The sequence below is a fragment of the Adiantum capillus-veneris genome, chromosome 1, assembly GCF_014529385.1.
Source record: "Adiantum capillus-veneris isolate H3 chromosome 1, ASM1452938v2, whole genome shotgun sequence".
Classification (NCBI taxonomy): domain Eukaryota; kingdom Viridiplantae; phylum Streptophyta; class Polypodiopsida; order Polypodiales; family Pteridaceae; genus Adiantum; species Adiantum capillus-veneris.
Genome location: NC_140931.1, coordinates 11208638 through 11233671, shown reverse-complemented (window position 1 = coordinate 11233671; position 25034 = coordinate 11208638). Strand labels below are relative to the sequence as shown.

The 25034-nt window shown below is 41.0% G+C and overlaps 2 pseudogenes; one reads left to right on the top strand and one right to left on the bottom strand.

Annotated features, from left to right (window-relative positions):
- Positions 1-17508: 17508 nt before the first annotated feature.
- Positions 17509-18146, bottom strand: LOC147464317 (uncharacterized; annotated as a pseudogene).
- Positions 18147-22158: 4012 nt separating this feature from the next.
- The window catches only part of LOC147464315 (uncharacterized), a 148448-nt pseudogene continuing 145572 nt past the window's right edge, over positions 22159-25034 (top strand).

Here is a 25034-nt window from a genome sequence, read left to right as displayed (position 1 = left end):
AAAATGTGAAGAGGCCAATATGTGATCCTCAATCGTATGGAGTTATTTTGCATTAGTTGGGTCATACCCTTGAAAATACCACTCCTGTAGACACAATTTGTTGTAAACTAAGCAGCGGATCCTCTCAAGTTGGAATCTTAGTAACAACTGGATCAAACTAAGAAGAAAAACATCTCAAGGTGGAGTTGTATTCACAATTGGATGTTGAAACAATCATATCTCCCCATGAAAAGAAGAAAAAAATTCCCAACACAAAAAGAAGTTAGTCATACTAGATTTCCTTTGGGTATTAAAATAGGAGATGACCTGCCTTGAGGCTCTCTTAGTCAATTCATGTTATCACATGAATGATTTTCTTGATATCAAGGCCATTGCTTAATTGCTACAGATAGAAAATATCATTTGTAGTGCATGCACCTTGTGCATATAACCAATGGTATACAATGCCACCACTGCAATGATGTGCAACAAACACAAGCAAATACACCAGCCTCAACTATTATTGCATAGAAGGTTATAGCTATGGGTAACCCCTATAGTAATTTCAATAGGAGAAGCATCAAGAAACATACTAGAGCCAAACAAGATCTTACCTCATCCTTGACAGAGTAGCTAGTGTTATAGCAGAAACGTAAACAATGATTTGGTGGAATTTTTCCCACCTTACTAGAATTCCATGCATGCAAATCAAAAAAATAAAATGATAAGCTCTTGATAATAAGGATGGCTTTAACAGTTTGAGCGGATACTATACGTGCCTTACACAATCTGTACTCGCATGGATACATCACAATTCGACATCAAATGTAAAATGTGAGCTTATATCCTCTTATTTCCAGTGCCCCAAACTTGTCTACCATTTCTCTTCTTCCCAAGTCAACGAGCAGTACCATGGCATGGGGTAGAAGCCTAGCTTTGCATAATGACCTTCAAAGCACCTTGCTTTTCAAAGGAAGAGATATTGTCCAAAGTAAACATTAAAGCGTAGACAAATAAGAATAACTTGAAATTGTATAGCGTGGTTTCCCCTCTGTCTCCATTTGTCTTTGTTTGAATCTAGCTCATATCCATGTATGCTGAGAAATGTAAAGCTATCGTATGTACCCTGTAACCACTCTTGGCTTTGCTCATTGCCAACCCCCAATGAAGGACTAGCTAGACATGTTGCAAAGTCCCCCAAGTTTGTATGATGGTATCATATTCCAAACTTGGATGCTTCTATGCAATATGTCTAAGGTTGAAGCCTTGATTCACATAGGTACATTGGAATAATAAACATGATCGAGCTTCACTGCTCATAAATAAATTATTTCAGTCGAGATGTACATGCCATGGCAAAGGAAAATCGACCTTGTTGAGCTTTCATAGAGAATCAACCTTGTCAAATCGTGCGTCTTATTGAGAATCATAAAAGTGCCTTAAATTACCAAATATTCAAAAGAGACAGCTTCACTATCAAACTTCATGTAACTACAAAACCCTTCTTGACCAAAGCAACCTTTGCTTGCCAAGCTGAATTTTTAGAAGATACCTTGGATTATGCACTCTTTTATGAGGTTTCCATGCAAGTGTATATGGTGACATAAATGTAGATTGAGCTAATAGTTTATCTGATCGTTCTAGCAAGTTCATGTTCTCATTTAGGAGTGTTGTTATCACATAGATCATCAAGAAGCAACCCAAGATTTCATTATCAATTGAAGAGGCTGAGAATAGGGATGTTTTAGTGATAGCATGTGAGGTGGAGATGCTACTAGGAGAGTTGGCCATACAGGTCTAGAGGAAATTTTTTAGCTACAACACAAGTTTAGTAGAATATAGTTGGCATGGAATCAAGTGTTCCTGCAAGGACAAAGGAAATTGCATGCAATACCACTTCATCAAAGAAATTTTCTTGGATAGTGACATTAAATGTGAATGGATGAGCAAGTGCAAAGATCTTCACAAAGGCCTTGGTGGAAGCAAAGATGTTGAGGCGATTTTGAGCTATGTTTGGAGTACGAGAGATGGCATTGAGCTTAAGGAATAGTGTTGAGATATCAACCTCAACACAAGATACACTTGGATGACTTCTTATCTACATTTTTTATTGGAAACAAGGTAGTAGATGCAAGGATCATTGCCAGTGGTACTACATTTGGACCTCACCAACATGGTCTACCTACAAAGCATGGTGGACACTTATCTTGCCAGCTTAGTCACTAGCAATTTCACATTGAATGTTGTACGGAGTACTTATTTTGTTGTATTTTCCACTTATGTTGTGGGACCTTATCCTCATTTTGAGTATTGAAGAAGAAAAAGCATCTATCAGCCTCCACCATTGTGTGCTCTCTTGGTTGTGTGTGTATCCATGCGTGCACACATAGGTGTGGCATGCGTACACATGCTTGCAAGAGATCAAGATCTCTCTTTCTCTATCTCTTTATAGTAGCATCGAGCTAAGTCTACTTGGAAAGAGTTTGAGATTGTCCAAAAGTGCTTTCTTACAAACATTCTCAAAGTCATGACACAAATAGCATACATGCTCTTTCTTCTTGAGATGGGATAACTTCCTAATGAGGAATGGGTAGATTTGTGGAATACACGGTTAAGATGCAGCAAAACCCTTCACATTGATACTCTCTCTCTCTCTCTCTCTCTCTCTCTCTCTCTCTCTCTCTCTCTCTCTCTCTCTCCCCCCTTGCCTCCAAAATTTTTAGATTGTTGGATTAAAGGACACTACTACTATGATGTGGCAAATGAAATGAGTCATTTTAAAATTCTATCCACCCATTTATTAATGGTAGGATTAAACATTGCCTCCATGAGGGATTCTCTCTCGAGGGGCGTCACTATATGTAAGACCTATATATCATGTGCGTTCAAGGACTATTTACAAAACCCCTTAACTGTAACTTTTTCACCGATAAAAGGGACCCATTTTTTATTCAGTCTGTAACTTTTTTTCAAGGTCATTTTTTTCATACGAAAGTGTGAGAAATTATAGAATAAAATAATACCCACTATTGAACCGCATTTTTTATTGTAGTCATCCCTCCGCCCCCAAGGATTGTCTACAGTAAGGAACTCGTTATGAGTTCATTTGCATGTAGCTTGGACATTCTCTACACATTCTAATCTATCCCAATTTGTGTGCTCACCTTGTCAAGCCAAGAGCTAGGCTAAGGGCTAGGAATCACATGCAGTTAAGGGGCCTATATATAGTAGGCCAAGGGCTTATATATAGGAAGGTTGGGTGGATAAGTGCATGTGTGTGCCAATTCCTCGTCTCTTACACTGGTATCAGAGCTCGGGGGGAGGGGAGGCAGAAAGCATGGAGGAGCTCCAAGGTGGATGATGTTCACTCTCTCCTTCTTGATCTCTCCCTCTTGCATACACGCAAGTCTATGGCTATGCCTCGGAAGGAGGTTTGTGGAGGTCAGTCGTCGGATAGGTGCATGGGTATGCAAGAGGACAAGGTCAAGAAGCCTAGCCATGGGAAGCGACCCCTGCAGGCTTGATGGAAAAAACCTTGTGGGGTGGGAAGTGTCACTTATAGGTAGAGGTAGAAGGATGAAAGCCAACAAAATACGGCATATTTTGGCTCATCCAAACCGTGATGAAAATGAACACACATCTCATCAAAACCATGGTGCCTCTCATGGCTTCTACGCAGCATGCTATTGCTCTATTTCTCGTCCTTGTTGCATGTAGCATCCCGCCATACCCTATTCCCTTTTTTTTTCATGAGCCTTCACATGGGGCACCCAAGGGTGCTCTATGGCCACCCTAAGGGCCACCCTTATGCAAGAACACAAACCCATGTACTTAGTAGGCACACATCTCAGAAGCGACCCTCAGATCACCCTTCTAAAAGAAAAATTTCATGGCGAAGGGAAAATACAAAGTTGTGAAAAAAAAAATTCATGGCATGGGCAAGTGGCTTGCATGGACAAACAAGATGGTGGCATGGGGATTTTCCATGGGAAAGATTTCCCAAAAAACCCCTCAATCTCTGAAAGTCTACCAAGCTTGCATGCATGATGCATGTATAATCATGCATGCTTGCTTGCATGCATCCATCTTACACCCAGAGTCTTTTACAGAGGGTGTACCAAACTCCTCTTCAAGAATTTTTTTAAAGCCACTTGAATCACCATCATGGAATGACTAGCACTTAAATTTGGCATCCTTAGGAACTCATCAACCTTTTCTTTCCCTTTCCTTACTAAATTTGATGAATTTGTAGAACTTACTCTATCATGCTACCTACCACTCCATGGATCCTCAGCATGGCTTGAACTAGGTGACACTTGCAGTTCATTTAGAGCCTATGATTAATCACACACATCCATGTTTTTGCAGCCACGTTTTCCTTTACATCACCCCCAAAATCATCTTTTAATTGTATACTAGCTCTTTCACTCATCAAAAACCACATTCCTCCTCACCCTTACTTGATGCATGATAGGATTGTAATAGTTGTACCCTTTTAGCTCAAGGGAATCGCCAATGAATACACATTTTTCAACTTTTGGTCTAACTTTATGACAACCCATGCACCAAATGCACATAAGCAATACATCCAAACACTTTAATGTATATCCTCAAGTGTCATGCTATGTACAATAGTAGTGGGAAACATATTCATGATGTAGATAGCTATAGATATTTCCTGAGGCCAATAATAATGAGGAATATTTTTCTCAATTACCATTTCCCTTTAAATTTTGCAATAGGCCCATGTTTTTGCTCGTTAACACCAGTTTGCTATAGAGTACACGGCATTGAAGATTTCATCTAAATTCTATGCTTTCTCAAAAAAATGTTAAAGACCATTGGAGAAGTCATCTCACCCTTCTTCTGACCTCGGGCACTGTACATACATATAGACCTATCTATTTTTTCAGTCATAACCTTGAAGTTTGAAAAGTGAATAAACACCTCACTATTGTCTTCTATGAAGTACACCAATATCTTCCTTGTATGTTTATCAATGAGAGTAACATGTAATGTGCATGCACCCATAGATGTAGTCTTTGCCATCGAGCCCCACACATTCATCCAAATGGTGTATGTCTATTATAGGATTTCCCGACAAATGAGTCCAAGCCAGTATTAATCGGCACCCTTGCATCATTATTTCCATTGAAGCAAAGATGCACTATATGGACAACAAAAGTTCCCTACCCCACCACTATCTCTGTAGCATTGAAAGTAGTAGAAACATTTTAGTCTGTTAATTGCGTTTAAGTCATCGAAGAGACTTATTGGCAAGTTGTTGGTCAATCTTTGGTGTTGATGTTGTTGTTGTTGCTTGAACTAAGATCATATGCAAAGACTCTATTTGATTTGGCACTAGTCCCACTGATGGCTCTTTGAATGAGTCCATTTGTAGCCTAAAGAAGGATCAATACACCATATCGAGGAAGGTTAGAGCAATTAAGTTCTATATAAGGTGAGGTGTGATAAGCCATGAAGATGGGTATGTGACATATGTGGCTACTGTGGTAATTTGGCAATAGCTACCACGATGATAATACGATCACTAACCTACATTGCACAATAGCTACTAGTGAGTCCAGAGGAAACTAGTGACAAAAGAGTCTGCCTTCGGTTTCTCGGGGCATAGTCCTGGTCGTTCTTCTTGTTCACTTTTATGGTGGATAAGGGGAGCAGCCGAGCTTGCCCCGCCCGACTCCAAAAACAAAACAATTGCCTCCCGAGTCCAGAGGAAACTAGTGACAAAAGCGTCTGCCTTCGGTTTCTCGGGGCATAGTCCTGATCGTTCTTCTTGTTCACTTTTATGGTGGATAAGGGGAGCGGCCGGGCTTGCCCCGCCCGACTCCGAAAACAAAACAAAAATAGCTACTCTCTTATATGGAATCTGGAGGGATGGCTTTGAGACTGAAACAAAATACCCATTACACTCTCATGGACGGTTGGACCCCCTTTGTATATCGAGGTTCCATCGTTTTTTCCATCTTTCTTTATTCGCTGGTAGAAAGAAATTGACTAGTGCTACCCACATATATAGACTCGTGGCAGATGACTGCCATACGCAAACTATAGAATGGGTCTTAGCCTACGTGACTCGCTCTGACTCTCTGTCTCTCTCTCTCTCTCTCTCTCTCTCTCTCTTATTCACTGGAATACTGTGGTGGGTTTGGAAGTGGAGATCAATTGCGACACGCGAGGTGGAGTGCGGACTCTGCGGATGCGTACTTTGAAAGGGAGTCAATTAGTAAGGGAAGATGTTTTCAACACTCGGGACTGCCAGCGAGGCCCATGGGATCCCGGTCCCCAAAGCCTGCTTGCTTTTGGAAATTCTCGGCACTTTATAAATGGTCAAACCAAGGCCCCCATTCATAATTTGATGGGATGCACCTTGGAAGGGTTCTTTTCTTGGTTTGTTGGACTCATTTTTGGCTTTCCAAAGAGGGCCCCCACACCAGAGGGGGTCACTTGTAATAGAGAAAACCTGAATTACTCCCTGCAGTCACTAAGGTACTTGACTTACCCCTCCCTTTAAAAAGTGAACACAACCACACTTTGGATTGTTTTCACAATAAAAATTTTTGAGAGGGAGAAAGTGTGTGTGTGTGTAGAGTTTTTCACTCAAACAACAAGGTGAGGAGACACGAAGGCCTGGTAAGTTAAGGGCGGCATGAGATTTATGGAGAGTAAGTTTTAATGAGTGTCTAAAATCACATGGAATTTTTGTTGTGTTTTAATATAAAACTAGTGTGTGACCCGCGCGTTGCCGCGGTTACATGTGCGTCAATTGAAGCAACTATTGTTCTCCTTCCCTTTGTAGGGAGAGCAAATGCAGGCAAATGCTTATGATTCTCATGTGAGCTTTTATAGCTCTTAATACACTTCTGCATAAACCACCACTATAACTACTTTTTAAATGACAATGTATGACAACACACAAGGTCTAAGTGCCCTCCACATTCACATCAACCAAGCACAAATCTATCTTTTGGATCAACACTATGTCTACCTTTTCGAGTGTAAGTTCGAACAACTAATGAAGTGTAGTTACTCTCCAAATTCTTGTGGATTGACCAAGGACAAATCTCCTTCTAGTTGGTCAAGCCAAGCTCCAAAATACTCATTCTAATCATGGCAAGTTTGTCCCTACCCCCCCCCCCCCCCCTTCTTCTCTCTATGTGTGTGTGTGTGTGTTGAGTTCAAGAATTATCATGTCAATTTGAGGTCTCTTGAGAATGAATTAAGTAATGGGCTTGTCTTAACATCCTATGTTTCTCTCTAAGGAGGCAACGAATTTGCGATTAGGCTAGAGACGTCCCCCTCACACAATTGATATGGGACCCTGGTGAGTGGTAGTGGCCCTCTAAATAGACTAATAGAGAGCTGGTATCCTTCTTTGGATATAGTGTTTGCATTGAATGGCGAGATCTTTAGATGCGTTAGCATCCCCTCTCACCATTCTTACCAATCAAGGCATTGGTCATGATAGCAACTCTCCCATGCTTCTCTCGTGTAGTTTTGGTCTTGCATTTGGGGCATCACAATCAACTAAGTCATCAGCTGCTATTAGAATAAACTTTGCCATTGGTATGCACAACTAATTTGGTGAGCAGTGTGTCGTTTGCTTCTCAAAGACAATATTCATGATGTGTGTGTGACCTGGGGGTGATTGCATGGCTATAGCAACTTTGTCTCTATATGTGGGTAAATTTCAAAATTTATAGGTTGGATTGCACTCAATCTAGCTAGCATGTACACTTGCATTTACCAAGACTCGCCGCATGGATGTTGAGGTCTCTTGCAATTGACGATAAGCAGGTTACTAATATAAGGCGCATATTGTTCGTTTGTGTACATTTGGGCACCAATGGAACCTTAAAATGTGAGGGCAATGAAAGCAGAAAAGTTCACTCAAACGTTTCTCTTTGCAAGAGTTTTGGGCATCATGCTAAAAAGAAAGGGCGTGCTGCAAAATACACACACACAAAGACACATGCATGTTCTTAGAGAGAAGGCTGTATTCAACCATTCAGATGCTTGCCCTTCCCCACTTTTTATACCATAGCAGCTATTTGGCTTAGCTCCCACTCCTTTAAATGTGAGACAGAGCATCGAGGCACTACATGGAGGAGAGTCTCTTTTTGTACGGGAATTATATCCCTTAACAATTTGAGAGTGCGATCATTATATCCTACATGAGTGCTTGGCTTTTGATCACATCAAACTTGCTTTACACACATTTTAGCCCTTACCATGGCCTACATACCTTTCTCTCCTAGCTACCTCATGGATTCAACTTCTCAGTGGCCACCCTTATATCCATAGTCTTCAAGCATGTTACATGTTGTACTCGGTCCATAGGTCAATCTGACCTTCAAGGATGACCCCTCTCTCTCTCTCTCTCTCTCTCTCTCTCTCTCTCTCTCTCTCTCTCTCTCTCTCTCTCAACCTTTGAGGTCATTGTGATTGTTTCTATTATGTTAAAAGTTATGCCCCTCTCTCCTTGTATAAGTATGTGAGCATGCAAAACCTTGAGTTCAAGAATCAACGTTCATCGGCTAAAATTTTTAGGTCTCTTGTGATCTTCTTCTTCTTCGTCTTCTCTCGCTCTCTCTCTCTCTCTCTCTCTCTCTCTTCCTTCTAACTTGCTATGCAACATGACGACTTGTTGCCAACAATTTTTGGATTGGATAAGGTTCCCCTAAACTTAATAGTTGTGAGTCGAGATTAACGGGTCGCAAACCACGTCAAAATCTCTCTCTCTCTCTCTCTCTCTCTCTCTCTCTCTCTCTCTCTCTCTCTCTCTCTCTCTCTCTCTCTCTCTCTTTCTGTGTAATGAAAGGCTTTGCTGTAACAGCATCTCAGAACTGAAAAAACTGTCAAAACTTTGCGTTTTTGTTGCCGACTTGAAGGCAATGTTAGACAAAACTCGCAAGGGTGGAAAAGCCACACTCGCCATGGAGAATGATGCAAAATCTCCAAGGAATTTGGATGCTAATCCAACCACATCGTCTACAACAACGGAATCAATGATCATGGCTTACTTGATCTCGTTACAAGAAACCGTCAACAAGCAAGGTGAAGAGTTGCGCGCACTTGCAATGGAGAATGGTACTTTAAGAGTTCTCGTTGTGGAGAATGAGCACCTCAAGAAGGTTCTTGAAATGCAAACAACACGCTTAAAGCATCTTGAGAATGAAGTTCAAGAATGTAAACGCTCTCTTGTGGACATGAATGTAGTGAAAGAGCGCTTGAGCAAAGTTGAGAGTGATCATGTATTGAAAGAGGAAACGATAGATACAATACGACATGATGTATGTGAGATGAGAAATGCATCCAAATCATGGGCTGATATATGTAAGGATAATGTGGTTTCTACATCTCCTATCACGCAAGCCGTTGTCCAAGCAAAGAATGTAGAGAATGTGGACACTCAAGAATTGCAAGAACGACAAAAACGCTCAAAGAACATCGTCATTCGTGGAATCAAGGGGGAAAGCATGGAAACACCCCAATCTCTTGCGGTTGCTATTGAAGAGTTTTTTGCTACACACTTTGGCATGTCAGGAATCATGGCTTATGGTGCACATCGAGTTGGAAAACAAGGAGTCCCTCGCTCGGGAGAAAGACCTATTGTATGTACAATGGCTGATGAGGTAAAGAGAAAGATCATCCTTGACAATGGTTGGATCTACCTCAAAGGAACGGGTTGTAATGTATATGAGGATCGCACTCTTATGCAACAAAATGTACGTCGCAAAGCATACGAGGAAAGAAGCAAGAAGGTTAAGGTATCATCTCAAGAAGAAAAGTCACTTGAGGAGGATGCAAGTCCACCCAACAAATAGGGACACATGATCTATGAGACCAACTCACGCTTGCGAATAAGCTTTTGGAATTGTAACGGGTATCCATGGAATGCGGGAATTGGCATTGATGAGCTTACCAATGACTCCGATGTGATACTTCTTGTCGAAACATGGGAGCATGATGCGCAACGAATTCTTGGATTTGACAAATACGATGTACATTCTTTGATGTGGGCCAAAAATGCAAAGCAACGAAGAGGCCAAGGAGGCGTAGCATGTATGACCAAAAAGGGTTTGAAAGATGTTTCCATTGTCAAAGAAGATAAGTATAAACGCTACTTATGGCTGAAAATCAGCCCACCAAATGGTCAAGTCATGTTTGTGGCCGGCTGCTACATTCCTCACTATGACTCCAACTTTTATGCTCGCTTGAATATGGATAGAGATCAGTCCTTTGTTGAACTAGAGGAAGACATTGCTCATTACAAGGATCAAGGTGAAGTCATTGTTTTTGGAGACATGAATGCTCGCACAAATATGTTACAACACGACACACAACAAGTCGACATGCCGCATGTATCAAGAAGAGTGGATGACTCATACATGTATAATCGAAGTTCTAATGATGCAAAAGAAGTGGATCACTATGGAAAGTCACTTCTACATATGTGCAATAGTACCGGAATGCTCATTGCAAATGGTGTATCTCTATGGCAACGCACCAATGACTTTACATGTAGAAAGCACAATGGTGCTAGCGTGATTGACTATATGTTGTTCTCAGAAGCCACTCTAGAATGCATACAAAGCTTTACACTTGGTGAATGGAATCCGGAATCGGATCATAGGATGTTATGTATTGACCTCAAGTGTGGTAAACGGCCCGAGCATGTAGCCTCCAATCATGATGTGAATCATTTGTACCTACGTCTAGACTTCAAACGAGCACTTATATATGCTGATATGGTGGACCAAATGTTAAGCATGATAGAGCATCAAGGGAGCCCAACATTAGAATGCAAGTGGAAAGTTTTCAAAGAAGTAATTTTCTCTTGTGCGAAGGAATGCTTTTCGGTGAAACACATGTCTTGCAAAAGGTCTAAGAAGGGTAGCACCAAGAAGAAATGGTTTGACATGGGATGTAGTCAAGCCCGAAAACACTTGCTAAGATTGGATGCAATCAAAGACAAGGAAGTTTACTTGGAATGTTCACACACATACAAAGCACTTGTTCAAAAGAAGAGGAGAAGGTGGGAAGTCGAAAAACAAAGGAAGAAAAACAACTTCTTTTAGCACAAGAGAAAGCACATGCATGTGGCAAGTTTTGGCAAAATCTAAAAGGCAAGCGCGTTGAGAGCTTTGGTGACTTGACTCTTGAGGATATGTATATGCATTGTAAGAACCTCTATGAGCAACCCAATGTTGATAAGATGGAGGGTTGTAGCTCCCTTCCATTTATGTCTCCCTTCTTTACCATTGAAGATGTATGCCGCGCGCTTGAGAAACTTGCTACTCGCAAGGCAGGTGACCTTCAAGGTGTCAAGGCTGAAATGATTAAATGGACAAGCAAGAAAACACGATATTGGATATGCGATATGTTTAACCTTGCACTTCAGTATGGCATGCCTCATGATTGGAGTGCAAATTGGATCAAACCTTTGCACAAAGGAGGAGATGTAAACAATGTGAACAACTATCGCACTATAATGGTTGGTTCTTTGATGGCAAAGTTATTTGGATGTATCATGGAGATGAAGATAAGTGAATGGGCTGAAAAGAATGGCAAACGTGCGCTTGGCCAAGCAGGTTTTCGAAAGCATCATAGCACTATTGATCACCTTGTCACTCTTCGAGTTCTTATGGAAGCGTCTCGATTGAAAGGAAAAAGTTGTATTGTTGCTTTGTGGATTTCAAGAAAGCTTTTGACATGGTACCGCGAGGAAATCTTTGGAGACGTATGCAAAGCCTTCAAGTGCCGAGAGAATTTATGCATGCAGTCTTTCGCATCTACCAAAAAGTGATATGTCGATTACGTATGGGAGATGGAATTTCAGAATTTTTTGCAAGCACTATTGGTGTCAAACAAGGATGTCCACTTTCCCCAACCCTCTTTGGGCTACTCATTGATGAATTGGAATACATGGTTCTTGATTTTATGCAGCAAGAAGGCATAGAAGAGGTTAAGATTGGAAATGCGGTGATCATGCTTTTGCTTTATGCCGATGATGTAGTGCTCTTGGCACATACCTTAGAAGATGCACAAAAGCTTATGAGTGTCTTGGAACGCTTTTGCCTACATAGCGGGCTGATCGTGAATGGATCCAAAACCAAGGTTATGCTTGTAAAGACCCTCAATGACGAAAATCCATGCATTGTATACAACAATGAGAAACTTGAAGTGGTAGATCACTTCAAGTACCTTGGCCTTGAGGTTCCATCCAATCATAAATGAAAGGATTGTGCAATGCGTCGCTTGGAAGCCGGAAAGAGGGCTTATTATGCATTTGAGAACATGTGCAATGCAGGAGACATCAAGTGTTGGGCTCTCAAAAAGTACCTCTTTGACACATTGGTGACACCGGTGCTTCTTTATGGAGTGGAGGTGTGGGGTGGAAGCATCGGGAAGTCTACTTGGAAAGAGTTTGAGAATGTCCAAAAGCGTTTTCTCACCAATTTCTCCAAGTCAAGACACAAACACCCTACATGCTCTTACTTCTTGAGTCCGGATCGCTTCCCATTGAGGTCTTGGGCATGGAAAGGGTTGTGGAGTACATGCGTAAGACACAACGTAGCCCTTTGCATCGACTTCTTAGAATCGCATATGAAGCAAGTCAAAAGGTTCAAAAGACATGCAAGAGCAAAATACTAAGTTCGGGGTGGATGCTTGATATCAAGAAATGGTTTGGAAGATGGGATGCATGTCACTTGGTCAAGGATGCGTCGATCGACTCCCAAGTTAATGAGGCCTTCTTACAACGCCAATGTATCATGGCTTGGGAGAAATCCGGAGGTTCTCGCTTCAGCCATTACACCACACACGTTGCCCCAAACTACAAATCTCTCTTCTTCTCGGAACGAGGTAACCGAACCCATTCCTACATCCTTGAGCCCATCCCGTTGAGTGCGATCCGCACCATTGCCTCCATTCGTCTTAGCTCCCATTCTCTACGCTGCGAGACAGGACATTGGGGCACTGGCGAGGAGTGTCATCGACTTTGCACCTTATGCCCTCGTCAAGTGCGAGAGAGTGAGTACCACACACTACTTGAGTGCTCAGCTTTTGACCACATTAGGTCCTCTTTTCCCCATATATTCAGCCATGAGCTCTCCCTACATACCTTCCTCTCCCAACCACGATGTGGACTCTCTATTGCGACGCTCATTTCAGCCATTTTTGAGCATCGAGAGTCACTTATGAACTCCACTCACACCACGTGACATGTTCATTTGGTCCCATAGGTCATATTTGACCTCCCAGGACGATAATAGAACTATCTATCTATCTATCTATCTCTCTCTCTCTCTCTCTCTCTCTCTCTCTCTCTCTTTGGCTGCATGTCTAGTTTGTAGTATTAAAATGAAGCATGTGAGAGGCTAAGAGCCTGGTCGCGTGTACCAGCGAGCCTGCTTTCTACCTGGTCACGAGTCAACTCTTCTATCTCTACCTATCTAATCGTGGTAGTTAAGAGCCTCAAATTAACAGACATAGCCTTTCAAATGGTTGACTTTTGAGGCCTTGTCGGTTAGCAGCAACCTGCTCAAGATCTGTCTCATCACTCAGTCAAATCAAGCATTTATCTTCAAAGCCACCGGTTTTCTTGACTTGCAAACAAAGCTGGAAGGCTATTTAGCCGTTCCAAAGTGACCAGGATCTCAATGTAAGCAAAATGACATGGAGGCAGTCCTACAATGGAGGCACATGCATGGAGGTAGCCCTACAATAAGAGACCGGAGTCATCATTTCTAGGAGGAGGCAAAGGGTCCACATTAGGTATGCAATACCAAGGAGGATCCAAATGAGCAAAGGATTGCTAACTCCAAGACCAAGGCCAATACCCTCGACTGGAAATTGTCATCATCCAATGCAATCATATCAGTGTTTTGGAAAAATCATTTTTTCAAATATACAAAATTGCTTTCCTTTAATTTTTCAAGAGGAAATCTAGTAAATTAGGTTTATTCTAGTAGGTTTTTACACTATTTTTCTCTATTTTGGGGCGGAATTTTTCCTTTACCCCTTTGCCTCAACCGACATTTTTGAAATTGAAAACGGCATGATATTAAGCTAAGACACATTTTTCCCAACATTGAATCAAACACCCGCCTTGCACGACTGTTGTCGTAAGAACTGTAGCAATAGGCAAAGCCATCTGTCCCCTTGTAGAACCCCTTTTTTCTTGCCTATGTCTGGAGTTCGAGATGTGAAAACTTGAGAAAGCTAAAAAGCCTGGATGGTCATGTTGGAGCTGTCAACATTGTAGCATCCGCTAATTGGACGAAAAAAGACAAGAAAGTGTGTAGATGGATGTGGGTCTCTCTCTCTCTCTCTCTCTCTCTCTCTCTCTCTCTCTCTCTCTCTCTCTCTCTCTCTCTCTCTCTCTCTCTCTCTCGTGGTGTGGAGGGCCGTAGCTAGGAAAAAATGGAGCTCGTCGGGATCAAGGGTGGCAGACAGGCAGCGGTAGAAAGTAGGTGTCTTAGAAAGCGCTTGTGGCGAGTGGGACATGTATTCGATCCAGAGTCTTGGCATCCTAACCAACAAAGGATTGAGGTTGTATAAGGGTGTGGGGCTCGTGGCGGATCAACTATTGGCAGCCAGGGGTGTTGATAGAGGAGACTATATGAGGCCTGTTGCGGCAACATTTGAGAAGTTGTCCATGAAGTAAGTGGTGGGTTGTGTTCATGATTGAGTTTGGAGGGGGACGAGGGAAGGGGGGTGGGCATTCTATGTCAAGCGCCAAGGCCAATCAATGGCACTCTCTCTCTCTCTCTCTCTCTCTCTCAAACAGAAATAGACACACACACTCCTCAGTAGGACTGAATGGGATTGCCCCCCCCCCCCCCCCCCCCCCCCTCTCTCTCTCTCTCTCTCTCTCTCTCTCTCTCTCTCTCACACACACACACACACACACACACACACACACACATACAATTGCAACAAATAACGAAGACATCTCTCTCTCTCTCTCTCTCTCTCTCTCTCTCTCTCTCCTTCGACACACACGATAGTGTCGTAGAAAATGAAACTTGATCTCTCTCTTTCAAACCTATGATGTGCCGTATCTGCATCTCTCTCTCTCTCTCTCTCTCTCTCTCTCTCTCTCTCATACACACACATGCACGTTCGAAGCAACCAACTTATCGACCCATGACACATCTCGTTGCTCGTTAATTTTCCAAGCTTCGAAGTAGAGCCACCCTTTACAAAAACAAAAGTAATCACCCTTCAAAATTCGAGGGTGGAGTGAAACTCCATGGCCTTGCTAAAGAGTTTAAATAATATAAAAATATATATAATAGTAAGTATTGTGACTTTTTGACAGAACTTATAAGTCAAAACTAAGTCTTTTCTTTTTTTTACCATAAGAGTACTTGCTACTTACCCTTCACTTTTACATTTCAAATGACTTTGACTTACCCTTCACTTTTACATTTCAAACCAAATGTTTAAAATGGTTCTTGAAATGAAGGAAAGAGTGACACATGGATGCCCCTTCCTTGAACATTTTAAGTTCAATCATATATAGTATAGATTATATTATCCATAAGGAAATGGTTATATATAATCACAAATGGTTAATATATAAGGAAAGGTCCCACTTAAATAATAAGGTGAAAGGTGTACACTATCATTTGATATATATATATAATCACAAATGGTTATATATAATCACAAATAGTTAATATATAAGGAAAGGTCCCACTTAAATAATAAGGTGAAAGGTGCACACTATCATTTGAAAAAAAATTAAAAGGAAAAGGAAATAAAATAAAAATATACATTGTATTATCCATTATACATACATAATCGCAAATGATTTACCAAAATATCCCTCTAATTTGTGAATTTTTTGAAATATCTCTAAAATTTTAAAATTCCCAAAATATTCCCCAATATTTATCATACATTTCCAAAATGCCCTTCAAATTTTTCAAAATTTGAGATTAAATATCTCCAAAGATTAAAAAAATTATAGCCTTTTATAAAAAGACTGATTGTTTATCAATATAAGATGCTAAAACTAGAATTTGAGTTGGTTAGGTAGGCTTTGGAGATGAATAGCTTCATTATTTTTATACATAATTGTCCTTTTTTTAAAGGTAATTTGTGACAAATTACATGCTAAATTGTAAAAAAGGAACAAAGATTAAAAAATCTTGGACAATCCAACCAAAATGGATACAAGGGTAGTTCAGAATTTTTGGAAATTTGAGAAGTATTTTGGATATTTCTACAAATTAGAGGGATATTTTGGTAATTTTTCCATAATAATAAGGTAAAAGATGCACATTGTTATTTGAAACCAAAATAAAAAACAATAAAATAAAAACACGTTAAAAAACTAAAACAAAATAATATTTTAATGCCTTCAGATAAATTCAACAAGCATAAAAACACATTGAAAAACTAAAACAAAATAATAAAACAAAAAATAGATTCAATAATAAAACAGTTTAATAAAATGAATCTTTGTGAAGTCCTTAAATGAAAGGACTCTTTTCAAATCAAAATATTAAAAATAAGGTGACCAAACACAAAGACCTGCTTAGTTAATGGGAGAATGAGAATTATGGAGAGTAAATTAAAATGAATGTTTACTCACATGGTATTTTTTTGTGTTTTAATATAAAATTGTATTATCCAATATACATTTCTTGTGTGTTTTAATATAGAATTGTATTATCCAATATACATACATAATCACAAATGGATTATATATTACGAAGGGCCCCACTTGAACAATAAGGTGGAATGTGTACGTTGCACATTAGCATATTGAGAGAGTCTCCTGAACCAGTCAACCTTGGCAATAAATAACTGAATGTGTAAACAATGGAGGCAAGGGGAATGGTTGGTGCTCGAACTCTTCTAACGTTTGGGGCATTTTGGAATGGTATTTAGCAAAAGGAATCAAAACCACACAAACCATCTCATCAGTTTCACAAATGCTACGCTCTGATCGTTACAAGACTGACTGACTCCAATGAGTAATCGCTGCTTATGAGTCACACATATGAATTTGCATTTAGCAGCACAAAAAACTAAAAACAAAAGCATGTGGGACAGACAATGAGCAAAATACATTGCTTTTTTCTGAGCATCTACAATTTCGAGCTTCAACACTACCAAGGCAGGCACCTGATAAAATCAGAGAAGCATCACCTAGCTGATGTAAAACAACTCTAAATCAAAACTTTGTCTTCGTTTGAGATCCAATAGGGAACCTTCAGGGCTGCACCTCAGAAAATCATTATTTCTATTGTCCTAAACACCGGGGCTTCAGGGATTGAAGCAAGTCTCCTAATAGGAAAGGATGCATGTGCCAAACTCTGCATTAATGCTTTACTAATCATCCAACCCAAGTTTTCACCATATTTGACATCTCTGAGACAATCGCTTAAACAACCTTAGCCACTATCATGATGTACAATATTGTCAAGCCTGCACTTGTACCATACAAAAGCCATTGACAAGCAATTATACAGAGAATCTTCATGGTAATCAAGGCCGCAACCTCTTCAAGCCTGCCCATGCCTCTTGTGACTTGAAATCCAATGTCAACACACGCTCATATATCCTTTCAGCATCAACAAAAAGGCTTATTCCTTTCATAGCAAAGACCCAGCTTGTAGAGAACCTTCGGGTTATCTGTGGTGATTTGGAGGCATTTCTGCAAATCAGGAATGGCAGCATCCACATTCCGCTGGCCTTTGGAGGAGGAGAGAAGGAGGCTGGCACGCCATGGGAGAGCATCACACATCTCAGAAGGAATCATGACATTTTCCATATCATCTGAAAGGGCTATGTTCAAAGAATCAATGGCACCAGGCAAAAGCCCTTGCTGCTCAAGAGCATAGGACTTCAACACGTGGAAGAAATGTCTTTTGGATCAAACGTTATGGCCTTATCAATCTCTGTGTTCGCTTCCCTGGCAAGGGAGAGGGCTTCGGGTGTACCTGCGAAGGAATGTGATTTCTCTAGTAGCTGCATGGCCTTGCTGAAATGCTATCGAGCTAGAGCTTTCCTTTTGACGGGATCCTTGGGGGGCCCTAGAAACTTTCTGCCCATGCTTTGGGCGATCCATACCACGCGTAGCCCTGCCACACGGACTCGATCAACTGCAAAAGGAAGCTCTCCATGGCTCTCTCTTGCCATCCACCGTCTACCAGAGAACCATTTCGCTTATTGTGTCTAGCTATCTCGCTCAGCCCGCCCGACTTTCGAACATGAACGTGATGACCCCTCGTCTTCTCTTCTCTTCTCTCTACCTACATCCTCGATACACCTACATCCTCGATACACCGGCTGGATTGGATTTATAATAAGTCACTACACAGTCTCTCTCTGTCTCTCTCTCTCTCTCTCTCTCTCACACACACACACACACACACACACACACACACACACACATACACACAAGCAATCAAGGGTCCGGACTCTGCGCGAGTATGGTTGCATTTATTGAAGCGCAGCAGCCTCAAGATGACGTATTGACATCTGGATAGGTGAATGCAGAAAACCAAGGTGCTCAAACTCCTGAGCACACGTCAAGCTCGCAAGGAGTATGGCTGCATTTAGTGGAGCACACCAGCCTCAAGACGATGGGTCGACATCTGGATACGTTGCACAAAACCGAGGTTTTGAAACTCCTGAGCACACTGAAGCTCGCACGTGCTAATGCAGCATGTTTGACTTCCTTACACGTGGAGAACAAGGCGAGCGATGGAGCGCATACTCATGCTGAGCTCTGACAAGCCCCAGGGCGTCCTCTGCGTTCCACCTCGGGCCCTCGCGACTCCAGAGTCTAAACTCCAACCTCCCATCGTCAGGAAACGTGGCGTGCTTATCTCTGCAACTGCTACTGCAGGCGGCTCCAAGCAGGTTTTCACATGCCCTTCTCACCTCAAAAATAGCTAGCTGTCCACGTGGAGGACATCCGTGAAAGGACGCCCAAGGTAGCCCAACACTAAGGCCTTTCCTTAGCAGGCCAAAAAGAAGGAAAGAGAAGGAAAGACAAGGACGTTCAAAAAACTGCAAGTCAAATCTTCTTGTTAAAGATTTAAAATTGGAAAGAAAAGACAAGGCGGTTTTAGAATGCTAAAGTGAAGCTTCACCTTGCATAATTTTAGTAATTTTACACACACACATTTATGTTTTTGGTCTGGAGAGGCCATAGGGGCCTGGTGGAGAAAACGGCCATTTTGTTGGCAGTCCGTTTTTTAGGGTGGAGATGCATGGCACGTGGCCAGGTGCCTTTAATGCAGCGTCTTTTTGGCCTTCCTGAGCGGAGCTCTGCACGCGTGGAAAAGCACACTGTAGCGCATGCGCCTGGTGTTCTCTGGACTTACGTAAGCGCGTTTCCTTGCAGATTGGCGCACACAAAATCGTCAGCCCTCTCCTTCACAGCCTTCATCAGCGTACTACTCTCTCCTCCAAACAAGCTTTGCAGCCATCCATAATATATCTTCAGTAATGAACGTCTGTTCACGTTTACTTAGCGAAAATTGCCACATGCACCTTGTGATATTCCCCACACTAGCTTGCAGTGCAGCGTTTACTACCCACGTTGTACTGTAGTGATGGGAGTTCAATTTTTCACAAATTAAGACAGTTATATCTAAAATAATGAAGCATTTCATCTCCAAAGCCTATGTAACGAAGTCAAATTCTAGTTTTAGCATCTTGTATTCATACACAATAAGTCTTGGCCAGTGTTCGTGAAAAATCATTTTATCAAACATACAAAATGCCTTTCCTTGTTTATTTCAAGAGGAAACTTCAAAAAATTAGGGTATTTTTAAAAGATTTTTACACTATTTTTGTCTATTCTAGGGCGGAATTTCTCCTTTTTCCCGTGCCCTCAACCGGCATTTTTGAAATTGAAAACGGCATGATACTAAGCTGAGACACATTTTTCCCGAACACTGGTCTTGGCATGTGAGAGCCGTCCCACAGGTCGAGGGCTTGCAATGCAATCTTTATTCCTTTTTGACAATTGACATCCGTTTGTTAGTGGTTAACATGTAATTTTTCACAAATTGCCTGCAAGATATTAATGATTAGGGAAAATTACCAAAATACCCTGCTAATTTGTGGAAATTCCCAAAATACCCCGCAAATTTCAAAAATTCCCAAAATACCCTTGTTTCTATTTTGGTTGAATAGTTCAAAATTTTCTAATCTTTATACCTTTTTGACAATTGACATCCGTTTGTTAGTGCTTAACATGTAATTTTTCACAAATTACCTTGCAAAAAAAGACAATTATATCTAAAAATAATGAAGCATTTCATCTCCAAAGCCTACGTAACGAAGTCAAATTCTGGTTTTAGCATCTTGTATTGATACACAATAAGTCTTTTTATAAAAAGCTAGAAATGTTTTTATCTTTGGAGAAATTTAATCTCACAACCCAGGGGTATTTTGGGAATTTTAGAAAATTTGAAGGGAATTTTGGGAATTTATAACTAAATATTGGAGGTATTTTGGGAATTTTTGAAATTTGAAGGGTATTTTGGGAATTTCCACAAACTGAGGGGTATTCTGGTAATTTTGCCTAATAATTAGCTTATGAGAGTCAAGGTTTAATTTTTTCGAAGGCCAAGACAATTGGACCAATGCCCACGTTGTTAGGCGCATTTCTAACACTTCGTTTTCTATAAATTTGTACATACGGACATGATGCCCGATGTCAAAAGTGTGTATGGGCTTTCTTTTTGTGGGGTTTTTAGCTTGCTTTAGCAAGCACATGTACATGCACTACAAGTCGCTACTCTAGTGACAGCTGTCGGGCTACTATAAGTGCCCGTGAGTGAGTTTTTTGAAGTGAGCCTTGTATATAACTTAAACTCATGTACAAACTTAAAAAAATTCAGCCAAACATCACAAATTTGCAGGTTTTGGGTCGTTGTGGCTTCTTGATGCTTTTGGATGCAGTTTTTTGCCCCGACTAGCCTTCTCTACGTGTAGTCGTACTGGGACAGCTTTCTGTTCGCGTCAATTTTTCTCATGGAGGAGTATGGAATAAAATTTGGTCATCTTCATCTTTTTCGCCAGTCAGTTTTCAAGCTTTCTCTCAAGCTTTAAAGTGCCCCAATTGGAGTTGTGCTCATCAGGTTACGACTAGTTCTCTGCAGGGTTATGGCTATGGCAGCCTAGTGGCAAATTGTGTGTAGACAGATTCGGAGGTCATGTATCTATGAATTGTGGAATTCATGTTGAAGTTGTGGGTTTGTGATGTTCAATTATGAAAGGGGAGGGAATTGTCTTCATATGCATTGGTCGGCGTGTGCTGTAAATCCGTGCTTTGACAGGGTTTTGTTCCTAAGTGACATAGTCTCTTGGGTGGGCGACGGCTAGTAAATTCCCAAGGGTCTACTCCTATTGGGCTTGTGGTGTTTCAAAGGGATTTTGCAAAGCTTTTGGTGTCTTGTAGTTCTCTTTCAACGCTCTTGGGTGACATCGCTATAGAGGTGTTTCAGTTTGCTTGTTTCCCAACAGTGTTTTGGTGCCTGCCACCGAGGATCTTCTTCAAGTGACCTTCAATTGATAGCTTTGATGGCTATGGTGACAGAGTTTCCAAGGTTCTATGGTCATGTAGGTGAGGATGCTGATGCATTCATTGAAAATATAGAGTTTGCGTGTTTAATTTCCAATAAGGAAGATCCAATGATTATGCTCAAGATTTTGTTCTTTTGCTTGAAAGAAGATGCAAGGATATGGTATGATGAGTATGAGTCTTGGTGGAAATCATCTCAACCTCCACAAGTGATGACTTATGATGCATTAAAGAAGGCTTTTCTTGAGAGGTTCAAGAAGGTAGAGGACTCAACGGATGTATGGCACTTCATTGAAGGACTTGTACAATGTGATGGTCAAAGTGTAGATGCCTTTGTCAAGGAGTTCAATGCTTTGTGGAGAAGATGGTGTGTTTCTTTGGGAAGTGATGCTCCTCCTCTTATGCTTAAAAAGTGTATGTTTATGCAAAGTTTGAGAGCTGATTTGAAGTTAAAGGTTGAGCTTAACAGGCCACTTACATTTGATGATGTAGTAAAGGTTGCAAAGCATAAGGAATGGAAGCTAGAGAGAGTGAGGCAGCTTGAATTGCAAGAAGATGTGCAGCGTAATGTATCTTATGTTTTAGACATAAATATGGACAGCGTATGCAATGAAGACTTCCATGTTTCTCATTCTCTTGAGCATGTGAAAGAAGAATGTTATATGCATAATGAGATCAAGAAGAATACTCAATGTATGCCATCTTTGTTATTTAAGAGATTTGATGTCAACCTTCATGTCAAAGATGATGATGCTAGTAAGATGGCTGTAGACAAGAAGGCTACCATGGTCATGAAAGAGTCTCAAATGCAAGGAGATGATCATTTTGAATGTCCAAGTCACATGGATAATGCTTCTCATATAGTTTACAATGAGGATGTGTATGCTTCTGATGCGAATGTTGTTGCTATGAGTTCTTCTCTTGTAGATGAGGTAGTCAAAGATCACAGGATGGAGGTAAAGGAAGATAAAAATGACAAAGAGGGTGATGTGTATGATGAGGACTCTCGAGTATCTGCTTTGGGTGATTGTATGCAAAAGGGTGATGCAACAATTAAGTATACTACTTGTGTTGTTGATGAGGACCCTATCAATGAGAAGCTTCATGGTGTGCATGATGGTGTGGATGATCCTGCCTTAATTGATGAAGAGAATATTGAGGTTTTAAAAGATATGGAAAATGATGGAGGCTCTCTTGTTATGCCTCATGTGAATATGGTTGATGCTACCTTGTTTGATCCTCTTGTTAAGGAGCCTAAGGCATATATGGAAGATGGCTTACCTATCAAGCATGATATGGTTGAATTGGATAGAGGCTTAATGAAGAGTGGGGAGAATGAAATGGATATGCATGAGGATACAAAAATGGCTAAGATAAAAGTTGAAGACTTTTTGGATGAGATGTTAAAGGATTCTTTGCATGCTATAATGATGAAAGGGTGATTCTTTGTTGTATTTGTTGAGAGTACTTTATGCCTAAACAGGATTTGGATTCTACATATGCTTTATGCTTTGATATTGGGTGTGACGCAAATGATATGGTTGGTGTTTCTTCATGCAATTTTTGCTTATGTTGTATGGCCCTTTGATCCGGGTGGACAATATGCTTATGCTACTACTGGGCATGAATGCTCTAGCAGACTGGGGGTTTGGCAAACTATGTTGGGCGCATTTCTGACACCCCGTTTTCTATAAATTTGTACATACGGACATGATGCCCGATGTCAAAAGTGTGTGTGGGCTTTCTTTTTGTGGGGTTTTTAGCTTGCTTTAGCAAGCACATGTACATGCACTACAAGTCGCTACTCTAGTGACAGCTGTCGGGCTACTGTAAGTGCCCGTGAGTGAGTTTTTTGAAGTGAGCCTTGTATATAACTTAAACTCATGTACAAACTTAAAAAAGTTCAGCCAAACATCACAAATTTGCAGGTTTTGGGTCGTTGTGGCTTCTTGATGCTTTTGGATGTAGTTTTTTGCCCCGACTAGCCTTCTCTACGTGTAGTCGTACTGGGACAGCTTTCTGTTCGCGTCAATTTTTCTCATGGAGGAGTATGGAATAAAATTTGGTCATCTTCATCTTTCTCGCCAGTCATTTTTCAAGATTTCTCTCAAGCTTTAAAGTGCCCCAATTGGAGTTGTGCTCATCAGGTTACGACTAGTTCTCTGCAGGGTTATGGCTATGGCAGCCTAGTGGCAAATTGTGTGTAGACAGATTTGGAGGGCATGTATCTATGAATTGTGGAATTCATGTTGAAGTTGTGGGTTTGTGATGTTCAATTATGAAAGGGGAGGGCATTGTCTTCATATGCATTGGTCGACGTGTGCTGTAAATCCGTGCTTTGACAGGGTTTTGTTCCTAAGTGACATAGTCTCTTGGGTGGGCGACGGCTAGTAAATTCCCAAGGGTCTACTCCTATTGGCCTTGTGGTGTTTCAAAGGGATTTTGCAAAGCTTTTGGTGTCTTGTAGTTCTCTTTCAACGCTCTTGAGTGACATCGCTATAGAGGTGTTTCAGTTTGCTTGTTTCCCAACAACGTATACATTTGAATATGTCTTACAGCTTAATTTTATTTAAAAAAAAAACACAGAATCATAGGGGATGCCTTGAGGGAAAAGGGAGGGAATCCCCCCCCTCCCCCTCCCCACACACACGCAAGAGTACGCACAAGCCCTCTCAATCTTTCTCTTTTTGCCCACGCTATTCATGCTTTCTCTCTATCTGTCCATGCCAAAATTTGAAAAAATTGCTTCATTGTATAGTGCATGGAGAGATTTGTGCTATTTTTGACGAAAAGTGGTAGGTCCCTGCATTCTTTCATTGAGATGCTTTCATGAGAGGGCATGTGAGAGCCGTCCCACAGGTCGGGGGCTTGCAGCGCATAGTGATCTACCTCCTATGCATTGCATGCGCCCAGTGGGACACAACTCTTACATCTTGGCCAATCAAAAATTTGCCATGCCGTTAGGAATGCCATGAATGTGATATGATTGTCCATAGAAATACAAGGTGGTTGTCCAATCCTATCAGTGGTGGAGAGGACGCATAGCCTTACAAGGCATTAAATGCCATGACCTTTCTTTCCACATGCCATGACCTTGACTTTGCCAAGAGGAAATTCCTTTGATTCAATTTGCCAAGAGGAAATTTGAAAAACCTGCTCTTTCAGCCTATTCCTTTCCTTGACTTTGCCAAGAGGAAATACCTTTGCTTCAATTTGCCAAGAGAAAATTTTAAAAGCGTGCTCTTTCAGCCTACAATAAACAAATGTGCCATGGCAAACATGCTCTTTCAGCCTACAATAAACAAATGCCTTTGTTGAAGTTGAACTGAATGTCACTTTTGAAGAACTCTTGTGAAAGTCTATAAAAGCAGGCATTGTTGTGCCTTTGTGTATGTGAATTACTGTGTGAAAATACTTTGTGCTAAAATTACTTTGCTCGGCAATGGCTTCCAAACAAAACAGTGGGAGT